Genomic DNA, 10,000 nt, shown 5'->3' with positions numbered 1-10,000 from the left:
AGGGGGCCTGGGGAGCCTCCTCCTGCGGGGATGGGGAACCAGGGGCCTGGGGAACATTTTCAACACTTTGGGGCATTTTTAAACACTTTGCTCTTTTTCCCCCTCTCCCAACCAGGGGGCCTGGGGAGCCTCCTCCTGCGGGCATGGAGAACCAGGGGCCTGGGGAGCCTCCTCCTGCGGGGATGGAGAACCAGGGGGCCTGGGGAGCCTCCTCCTGCGGGGATGGGGAACCAGGGGGCCTGGGGAGCCTCCTCCTGCGGGCATGGAGAACCAGGGGGCCTGGGGAGCCTCCTCCTGCGGGGATGGGGAACCAGGGGGCCTGGGGAGCCTCCTCCTGCGGGGATGGAGAACCAGGGGGCCTGGGGAGCCTCCTCCTGCGGGGATGGAGAACCAGGGGGCCTGGGGAGCCTCCTCCTGCGGGGATGGGGAACCAGGGGCCTGGGGAGCCTCCTCCTGCGGGGATGGAGAACCAAGGGGCCTGGGGAGCCTCCTCCTGCGGGGATGGAGAACCAGGGGGCCTGGGGAGCCTCCTCCTGCGGGGATGGAGAACCAGGGGGCCTGGGGAGCCTCCTCCTGCGGGGATGGGGAACCAGGGGCCTGGGGAACATTTTCAACACTTTGGGGCATTTTTAAACACTTTGCTCTTTTTCCCCCTCTCCCAACCAGGGGGCCTGGGGAGCCTCCTCCTGCGGGGATGGGGAACCAGGGGCCTGGGGAACATTTTCAACACTTTGGGGCATTTTTAAACACTTTGGTCTTTTTCCCCCTCTCCCAACCAGGGGGCCTGGGGAGCCTCCTCCTGCGGGCATGGAGAACCAGGGGCCTGGGGAGCCTCCTCCTGCGGGGATGGAGAACCAGGGGGCCTGGGGAGCCTCCTCCTGCGGGGATGGGGAACCAGGGGGCCTGGGGAGCCTCCTCCTGCGGGCATGGAGAACCAGGGGGCCTGGGGAGCCTCCTCCTGCGGGGATGGAGAACCAGGGGGCCTGGGGAGCCTCCTCCTGCGGGCATGGAGAACCAGGGGGCCTGGGGAGCCTCCTCCTGCGGGGATGGGGAACCAGGGGGCCTGGGGAGCCTCCTCCTGCGGGGATGGAGAACCAGGGGGCCTGGGGAGCCTCCTCCTGCGGGCATGGAGAACCAGGGGGCCTGGGGAGCCTCCTCCTGCGGGGATGGAGAACCAGGGCGCCTGGGGAGCCTCCTCCTGCGGGGATGGAGAACCAGGGGCCTGGGGAGCCTCCTCCTGCGGGGATGGAGAACCAAGGGGCCTGGGGAGCCTCCTCCTGCGGGCATGGAGAACCAGGGGGCCTGGGGAGCCTCCTCCTGCGGGGATGGGGAACCAGGGGGCCTGGGGAGCCTCCTCCTGCACCAGGGGGCCTGGGGAGCCTCCTCCTGCGGGGATGGGGAACCAGGGGGCCTGGGGAGCCTCCTCCTGCGGTGATGGGGAACCAGGGGGCCTGGGGAGCCTCCTCCTGCGGGGATGGGGAACCAGGGGCCTGGGGAGCCTCCTCCTGCGGTGATGGGGAACCATGGGGCCTGGGGAGCCTCCTCCTGCGGGGATGGGGAACCAGGGGGCCTGGGGAGCCTCCTCCTGCGGGGATGGGGAACCAGGGGCCTGGGGAGCCTCCTCCTGCACCAGGGGGCCTGGGGAGCCTCCTCCTGCGGGGATGGGGAACCAGGGGGCCTGGGGAGCCTCCTCCTGCGGGGATGGGGAACCAGGGGCCTGGGGAACATTTTCAACACTTTGGGGCATTTCACAAGCGCTTCCCTCGCTTACGGCCACACCACCCTGAATGAGCCCGATCTCGTCTGATCTCGGAAGCCAAGCAGGGTCGGGCCCAGTTAGTACTTGGATGGGAGACCGCCTGGGAATACTGGGTGCTGTAAGCATTTTTTTTTGCCATTATTTGTGGGTAGAAAAGTGAGAAAAGTGACCTAAAATAGAACCGGGACTAGGCGGCAGTTCCCCCCACCAGGCGGCGGCATTTGGGGCATTATTTGTGGGTAAGAAAGTGAGAAAAGTGACCTAAAATAGAACCGGGACTAGGCGGCCGTTCCCCCCACCAGGCGGCGGCATTTGGGGCATTATTTGTGGGTCAGAAAGTGAGAAAAGTGACCTAAAATAGAACCGGGACTAGGCGGCAGTTCCCCCCACCAGGCGGCGGCATTTGGGGCATTATTTGTGGGTAAGAAAGTGAGAAAAGTGACCTAAAATAGAACCGGGACTAGGCGGCAGTTCCCCCCACCAGGCGGCGGCATTTGGGGCATTATTTGTGGGTAAGAAAGTGACAAAAGTGACCTAAAATAGAACCGGGACTAGGCGGCAGTTCCCCCCACCAGGCGGCGGCATTTGGGGCATTATTTGTGGGTCAGAAAGTGAGAAAAGTGACCTAAAATAGAACCGGGACTAGGCGGCAGTTCCCCCCACCAGGCGGCGGCATTTGGGGCATTATTTGTGGGTCAGAAAGTGAGAAAAGTGACCTAAAATAGAACCGGGACTAGGCGGCAGTTCCCCCCACCAGGCGGCGGCATTTGGGGCATTATTTGTGGGTCAGAAAGTGAGAAAAGTGACCTAAAATAGAACCGGGACTAGGCGGCAGTTCCCCCCACCAGGCGGCGGCATTTGGGGCATTATTTGTGGGTAAGAAAGTGAGAAAAGTGACCTAAAATAGAACCGGGACTAGGCGGCAGTTCCCCCCACCAGGCGGCGGCATTTGGGGCATTATTTGTGGGTAAGAAAGTGAGAAAAGTGACCTAAAATAGAACCGGGACTAGGCGGCAGTTCCCCCCACCAGGCGGCGGCATTTGGGGCATTATTTGTGGGTCAGAAAGTGAGAAAAGTGACCTAAAATAGAACCGGGACTAGGCGGCAGTTCCCCCCACCAGGCGGCGGCATTTGGGGCATTATTTGTGGGTCAGAAAGTGAGAAAAGTGACCTAAAATAGAACCGGGACTAGGCGGCAGTTCCCCCCACCAGGCGGCGGCATTTGGGGCATTATTTGTGGGTAAGAAAGTGAGAAAAGTGACCTAAAATAGAACCGGGACTAGGCGGCAGTTCCCCCCACCAGGCGGCGGCATTTGGGGCATTATTTGTGGGTAAGAAAGTGAGAAAAGTGACCTAAAATAGAACCGGGACTAGGCGGCAGTTCCCCCCACCAGGCGGCGGCATTTGGGGCATTATTTGTGGGTCAGAAAGTGAGAAAAGTGACCTAAAATAGAACCGGGACTAGGCGGCAGTTCCCCCCACCAGGCGGCGGCATTTGGGGCATTATTTGTGGGTCAGAAAGTGAGAAAAGTGACCTAAAATAGAACCGGGACTAGGCGGCAGTTCCCCCCACCAGGCGGCGGCATTTGGGGCATTATTTGTGGGTAAGAAAGTGAGAAAAGTGACCTAAAATAGAACCGGGACTAGGCGGCAGTTCCCCCCACCAGGCGGCGGCATTTGGGGCATTATTTGTGGGTCAGAAAGTGAGAAAAGTGACCTAAAATAGAACCGGGACTAGGCGGCAGTTCCCCCCACCAGGCGGCGGCATTTGGGGCATTATTTGTGGGTCAGAAAGTGAGAAAAGTGACCTAAAATAGAACCGGGACTAGGCGGCAGTTCCCCCCACCAGGTGGCGGCATTTGGGGACCCGTAGTGTGGGCAGAAAACTCACCAAAGTGACTTAAAATAGAACCGGTGCAGGCGGCATGTTCCCCCACCAGATGGCGGCATTTGGGGACCCGTAGTGTGGGCAGAAAACTCACCAAAGTGACTTAAAATAGAACCGGTGCAGGCGGCATGTTCCCCCACCAGATGGCGGCATTTGGGGACCCGTAGTGTGGGTAGAAAACTCACCAAAGTGACTTAAAATAGAACCGGTGCAGGCGGCATGTTCCCCCACCAGATGGCGGCATTTGGGGACCCGTAGTGTGGGTAGAAAACTCACCAAAGTGACTTAAAATAGAACCGGTGCAGGCGGCATGTTCCCCCACCAGATGGCGGCATTTGGGGACCCGTAGTGTGGGTAGAAAACTCACCAAAGTGACTTAAAATAGAACCGGTGCAGGCGGCATGTTCCCCCACCAGATGGCGGCATTTGGGGAGCCGTAGTGTGGGCAGAAAACTCACCAAAGTGACTTAAAATAGAACCGGTGCAGGCGGCATGTTCCCCCACCAGATGGCGGCATTTGGGGACCCGTAGTGTGGGCAGAAAACTCACCAAAGTGACTTAAAATAGAACCGGTGCAGGCGGCATGTTCCCCCACCAGATGGCGGCATTTGGGGACCCGTAGTGTGGGCAGAAAACTCACCAAAGTGACTTAAAATAGAACCGGTGCAGGCGGCATGTTCCCCCACCAGATGGCGGCATTTGGGGACCCGTAGTGTGGGCAGAAAACTCACCAAAGTGACTTAAAATAGAACCGGTGCAGGCGGCATGTTCCCCCACCAGATGGCGGCATTTGGGGACCTGCAGTGTGGGTAGAAAACTCACCAAAGTGTCCTAAAATAGAACCGGGACCAGGGGGCCTCTTCCCCCACCAGGTGGCGGGCTTGGGGGGCTTGGTTTCCGGGTAGAAAACTCACCAAAGTGTCCTAAAATAGAACCAGGACCAGGGGGCATGTTCCCCCACCAGGCGGCGGGCTTGGGGGGCTTGGTTTGCGGGTAGAAAACTCACCAAAGTGTCCTAAAATAGAACCAGGACCAGGGGGCATGTTCCCCCACCAGGTGGCGGGCTTGGGGGGCTTGGTTTCCGGGTAGAAAACTCACCAAAGTGTCCTAAAATAGAACCAGGACCAGGGGGCATGTTCCCCCACCAGGCGGCGGGCTTGGGGGGCTTGGTTTGCGGGTAGAAAACTCACCAAAGTGTCCTAAAATAGAACCAGGACCAGGGGGCATGTTCCCCCACCAGGCGGCGGGCTTGGGGGGCTTGGTTTGCGGGTAGAAAACTCACCAAAGTGACCTAAAATAGAACCGGGCTAGGCGGCATGTTCCCCCACCAGGCGGCGGGCTTGGGGGGCTTGGTTTGCGGGTAGAAAACTCACCAAAGTGTCCTAAAATAGAACCGGGACCAGGGGGCCTCTTCCCCCACCAGGCGGCGGGCTTGGGGGGCTTGGTTTGCGGGTAGAAAACTCACCAAAGTGTCCTAAAATAGAACCGGGACCAGGGGGCCTCTTCCCCCACCAGGCGGCGGGCTTGGGGGGCTTGGTTTGCGGGTAGAAAACTCACCAAAGTGACCTAAAATAGAACCGGGCCAGGCGGCATGCTCCCCCACCAGGCGGCGGGCTTGGGGGGCTTGGTTTGCGGGTAGAAAACTCACCAAAGTATCGGCAAAATAGAACCAGGGAAGGGGGGGATGTCGGTCACAAGGTGCCCGAGTCAGAGAACCAGGAAAACGGACATAAATCCAGAAAACCTCGGTGTCTGACTGCTCCTCAAAAAGTGGTCTTTTTGATGTCACGAGCGCAACCACCTAGAGGTTAATGGGGAGGGATGGTGTGAGCGCAAACGGATTTTTCCTAAGTGTGACTGCTCCTCAAAAAGTGGTCTTTTTGATGTCACGAGCGCAACCACCTAGAGGTTAATGGGGAGGGATGGTGTGAGCGCAAACGGATTTTTCCTAAGTGTGACTGCTCCTCAAAAAGTGGTCTTTTTGATGTCACGAGCGCAACCACCTAGAGGTTAATAGGGAGCGAGTACAACAGGGGAGGGAGTGAATGGGCTCGGACTGTGGCCGAGCCTGGTGCCTCAAAATCGGACAAGGTTGGACTGGAAGCCCGCTGAGAACTCTGGTTCTTTTGCCAGACGAAACGAATTTTTTCCGAGTGTGACTGCTCTGCAAAAAGTGGTCTTTTTGATGTCACGAGCGCAACCACCTAGAGGTTAATGGGGAGGGAGTGGAAAAAACGACAAAGTGTTGAGCTCCGGACCGGGATGGCGGGCGACTCGAGCGGTCATGCCCGACTTTGAGACACTTTGTCGCGGTCATGCGAGCGACCTCCACTGCTCCCCGGAGGTGCCCCGGACCGGGTTGGCGGGTGACTCGAGCGGTCCTGCCCGACTTTGAGACCCTTTGTCGCGGTCATGCGGGCGTCCTCCGCCGGTCCCCGGAGGTGCCCCGGACCGGGTTGGCGGGTGACTCGAGCGGTCATGCCCGACTTTGAGACACTTTGTCGCGGTCATGCGGGCGACCTCCGCCGGTCCCTGGAGGTGCCCCGGACCGGGTTGGCGGGTGACTCGAGCGGTCGTGCCCGACTTTGAGACACTTTGTCGCGGTCATGCGGGCGTCCTCCGCCGGTCCCTGGAGGTGCCCCGGACCGGGTTGGCGGGTGACTCGAGCGGTCGTGCCCGACTTTGAGACACTTTGTCGCGGTCATGCGGGCGTCCTCCGCCGGTCCCTGGAGGTGCCCCGGACCGGGTTGGCGGGTGACTCGAGCAGTCATGCCCGACTTTGAGACACTTTGTCGCGGTCATGCGGGCGTCCTCCGCCGGTCCCTGGAGGTGCCCCGGACCGGGTTGGCGGGTGACTCGAGCGGTCATGCCCGACTTTGAGACACTTTGTCGCGGTCATGCGGGCGTCCTCCGCCGGTCCCTGGAGGTGCCCCGGACCGGGTTGGCGGGTGACTCGAGCGGTCGTGCCCGACTTTGAGACACTTTGTCGCGGTCATGCGGGCGTCCTCCGCCGGTCCCTGGAGGTGCCCCGGACCGGGTTGGCGGGTGACTCGAGCGGTTGTGCCCGACTTTGAGACACTTTGTCGCGGTCATGCGGGCCTCCTCCGCCGGTCCCTGGAGGTGCCCCGGACCGGGTTGGCGGGTGACTCGAACGGTCATGACCGACTTTGAGACACTTTGTCGCGGTCATGCGGGCGTCCTCCGCCGGTCCCTGGAGGTGCCCCGGACCGGGTTGGCGGGTGACTCGAGCGGTCGTGCCCGACTTTGAGACACTTTGTCGCGGTCATGCGGGCGTCCTCCGCCGGTCCCTGGAGGTGCCCCGGACCGGGTTGGCGGGTGACTCGAGCGGTCCTGCCCGACTTTGAGACACTTTGTCGCGGTCATGCGGGCGTCCTCCGCCGGTCCCTGGAGGTGCCCCGGACCGGGTTGGCGGGTGACTCGAGCGGTCGTGCCCGACTTTGAGACACTTTGTCGCGGTCATGCGGGCGTCCTCCGCCGGTCCCTGGAGGTGCCCCGGACCGGGTTGGCGGGTGACTCGAGCGGTCGTGCCCGACTTTGAGACACTTTGTCGCGGTCATGCGGGCGTCCTCCGCCGGTCCCTGGAGGTGCCCCGGACCGGGTTGGCGGGTGACTCGAGCGGTCGTGCCCGACTTTGAGACACTTTGTCGCGGTCATGCGGGCGTCCTCCGCCGGTCCCTGGAGGTGCCCCGGACCGGGTTGGCGGGTGACTCGAGCGGTCATGCCCGACTTTGAGACACTTTGCCGCGGTCATGCGGGCGACCTCCGCCGGTCCCTGGAGGTGCCCCGGACCGGGTTGGCGGGTGACTCGAGCGGTCGTGCCCGACTTTGAGACACTTTGCCGCGGTCATGCGGGCGACCTCCGCCGGTCCCTGGATGGCGGGCTCCAGTGAGGTCGGCGGGGGAAGGCTCGGGCTGAGGCCGACTTCGGTGCCTCAAAGTCGGACAAGGTTGGATTGGAAGTCCGCTGTGTTGAGGACCAGTGGCATTCGGCGGTGGAACGCTCAGAACTTGGCCGACATCGGTGCCTCAACGTCGGACAAGGTTGGAGTGGATGACCGCTGATAACTCTGGTTCTTTTGCCAGACGAAAGAAATTTTTCCCGAGTGTGACTGCTCTGAAAAAAGTGGTCTTTTTGATGTCACGAGCGCAACCACCTAGAGGTTAATAGGGAGGCACCATAACAGGAGAGGGAGTGAAAAGGCTCGGACGGTGGCCGAGCCTGGTGCCTCAAAATCGGACAAGGTTGGAGTGGATGACCGCTGAAAACTCTGGTTCTTTTGCCAGACGAAAGAAATTTTTCCCGAGTGTGACTGCTCTGCAAAAAGTGGTCTTTTTGATGTCACGAGCGCAACCACCTAGAGGTTAATAGGGAGGCACCATAACAGGAGAGGGAGTGAAAAGGCTCGGAGGGTGGCCGAGCCTGGTGCCTCAAAATCGGACAAGGTTGGAGTGGATGACCGCTGAAAACTCTGGTTCTTTTGCCAGACGAAAGAAATTTTTTCCGAGTGTGACTGCTCTGCAAAAAGTGGTATTTTTGATGTCACGAGCGCAACCACCTAGAGGTTAATAGGGAGGCACCATAACAGGAGAGGGAGTGAAAAGGCTCGGAGGGTGGCCGAGCCTGGTGCCTCAAAATCGGACAAGGTTGGAGTGGATGACCGCTGAAAACTCTGGTTCTTTTGCCAGACGAAAGAAATTTTTCCCGAGTGTGACTGCTCTGAAAAAAGTGGTCTTTTTGATGTCACGAGCGCAACCACCTAGAGGTTAATAGGGAGGCACCATAACAGGAGAGGGAGTGAAAAGGCTCGGAGGGTGGCCGAGCCTGGTGCCTCAAAATCGGACAAGGTTGGAGTGGATGACCGCTGAACACTCTGGTTCTTTTGCCAGACGAAAGAAATTTTTTCCGAGTGTGACTGCTCTGCAAAAAGTGGTCTTTTTGATGTCACGAGCGCAACCACCTAGAGGTTAATAGGGAGGCACCATAACAGGAGAGGGAGTGAAAAGGCTCGGACGGTGGCCGAGCCTGGTGCCTCAAAATCGGACAAGGTTGGAGTGGATGACCGCTGAAAACTCTGGTTCTTTTGCCAGACGAAAGAAATTTTTTCCGAGTGTGACTGCTCTGCAAAAAGTGGTCTTTTTGATGTCACGAGCGCAACCACCTAGAGGTTAATAGGGAGGCACCATAACAGGAGAGGGAGTGAAAAGGCTCGGAGGGTGGCCGAGCCTGGTGCCTCAAAGTCGGACAAGGTTGGAGTGGATGACCGCTGAGAACTCTGGTTCTTTTGCCTGACGAAAGAAATTTTTTCCGAGTGTGACTGCTCTGCAAAAAGTGGTCTTTTTGATGTCACGAGCGCAACCACCTAGAGGTTAATAGGGAGGCACCATAACAGGAGAGGGAGTGAAAAGGCTCGGAGGGTGGCCGAGCCTGGTGCCTCAAAATCGGACAAGGTTGGAGTGGATGACCGCTGAAAACTCTGGTTCTTTTGCCTGACGAAAGAAATTTTTTCCGAGTGTGACTGCTCTGCAAAAAGTGGTCTTTTTGATGTCACGAGCGCAACCACCTAGAGGTTAATAGGGAGGCACCATAACAGGAGAGGGAGTGAAAAGGCTCGGAGGGTGGCCGAGCCTGGTGCCTCAAAGTCGGACAAGGTTGGAGTGGATGGCCGCGGAGAACTCTGGTTCTTTTGCCTGACGAAAGAAATTTTTTCCGAGTGTGACTGCTCCTCAAAAAGTGGTCTTTTTGATGTCACGAGCGCAACCACCTAGAGGTTAATAGGGAGGCACCATAACAGGAGAGGGAGTGAAAAGGCTCGGAGGGTGGCCGAGCCTGGTGCCTCAAAATCGGACAAGGTTGGAGTGGATGGCCGCGGAGAACTCTGGTTCTTTTGCCTGACGAAAGAAATTTTTTCCGAGTGTGACTGCTCTGCAAAAAGTGGTCTTTTTGATGTCACGAGCGCAACCACCTAGAGGTTAATAGGGAGGCACCATAACAGGAGAGGGAAGGAAAAGGCTCGGAGGGTGGCCGAGCCTGGTGCCTCAAAGTCGGACAAGGTTGGAGTGGATGGCCGCGGAGAACTCTGGTTCTTTTGCCTGACGAAAGAAATTTTTTCCGAGTGTGACTGCTCCTCAAAAAGTGGTCTTTTTGATGTCACGAGCGCAACCACCTAGAGGTTAATAGGGAGGCACCATAACAGGAGAGGGAAGGAAAAGGCTCGGAGGGTGGCCGAGCCTGGTGCCTCAAAGTCGGACAAGGTTGGAGTGGATGGCCGCGGAGAACTCTGGTTCTTTTGCCTGACGAAAGAAATTTTTTCCGAGTGTGACTGCTCTTCAAA

At 58.9% G+C, this 10,000-nt stretch overlaps 1 non-coding gene across 1 annotated transcript; it reads left to right on the top strand.

Moving 5' to 3' along the window:
- Positions 1 to 1,765: 1,765 nt before the first annotated feature.
- LOC148058060 (5S ribosomal RNA) lies at positions 1,766 to 1,884 on the top strand. The gene has a single exon (XR_015710187.1). It is a non-coding gene; the product is annotated as a 5S ribosomal RNA (ribosomal RNA).
- Positions 1,885 to 10,000: the final 8,116 nt, after the last annotated feature.

This window comes from Callionymus lyra, unplaced genomic scaffold (genome assembly GCF_982586985.1).
Source record: "Callionymus lyra unplaced genomic scaffold, fCalLyr1.hap1.1 HAP1_SCAFFOLD_194, whole genome shotgun sequence".
NCBI lineage: Eukaryota > Metazoa > Chordata > Actinopteri > Syngnathiformes > Callionymidae > Callionymus > Callionymus lyra.
Note: the sequence above shows the minus strand (reverse complement) of the source record. Positions and strands in the feature narration are given on the sequence as shown.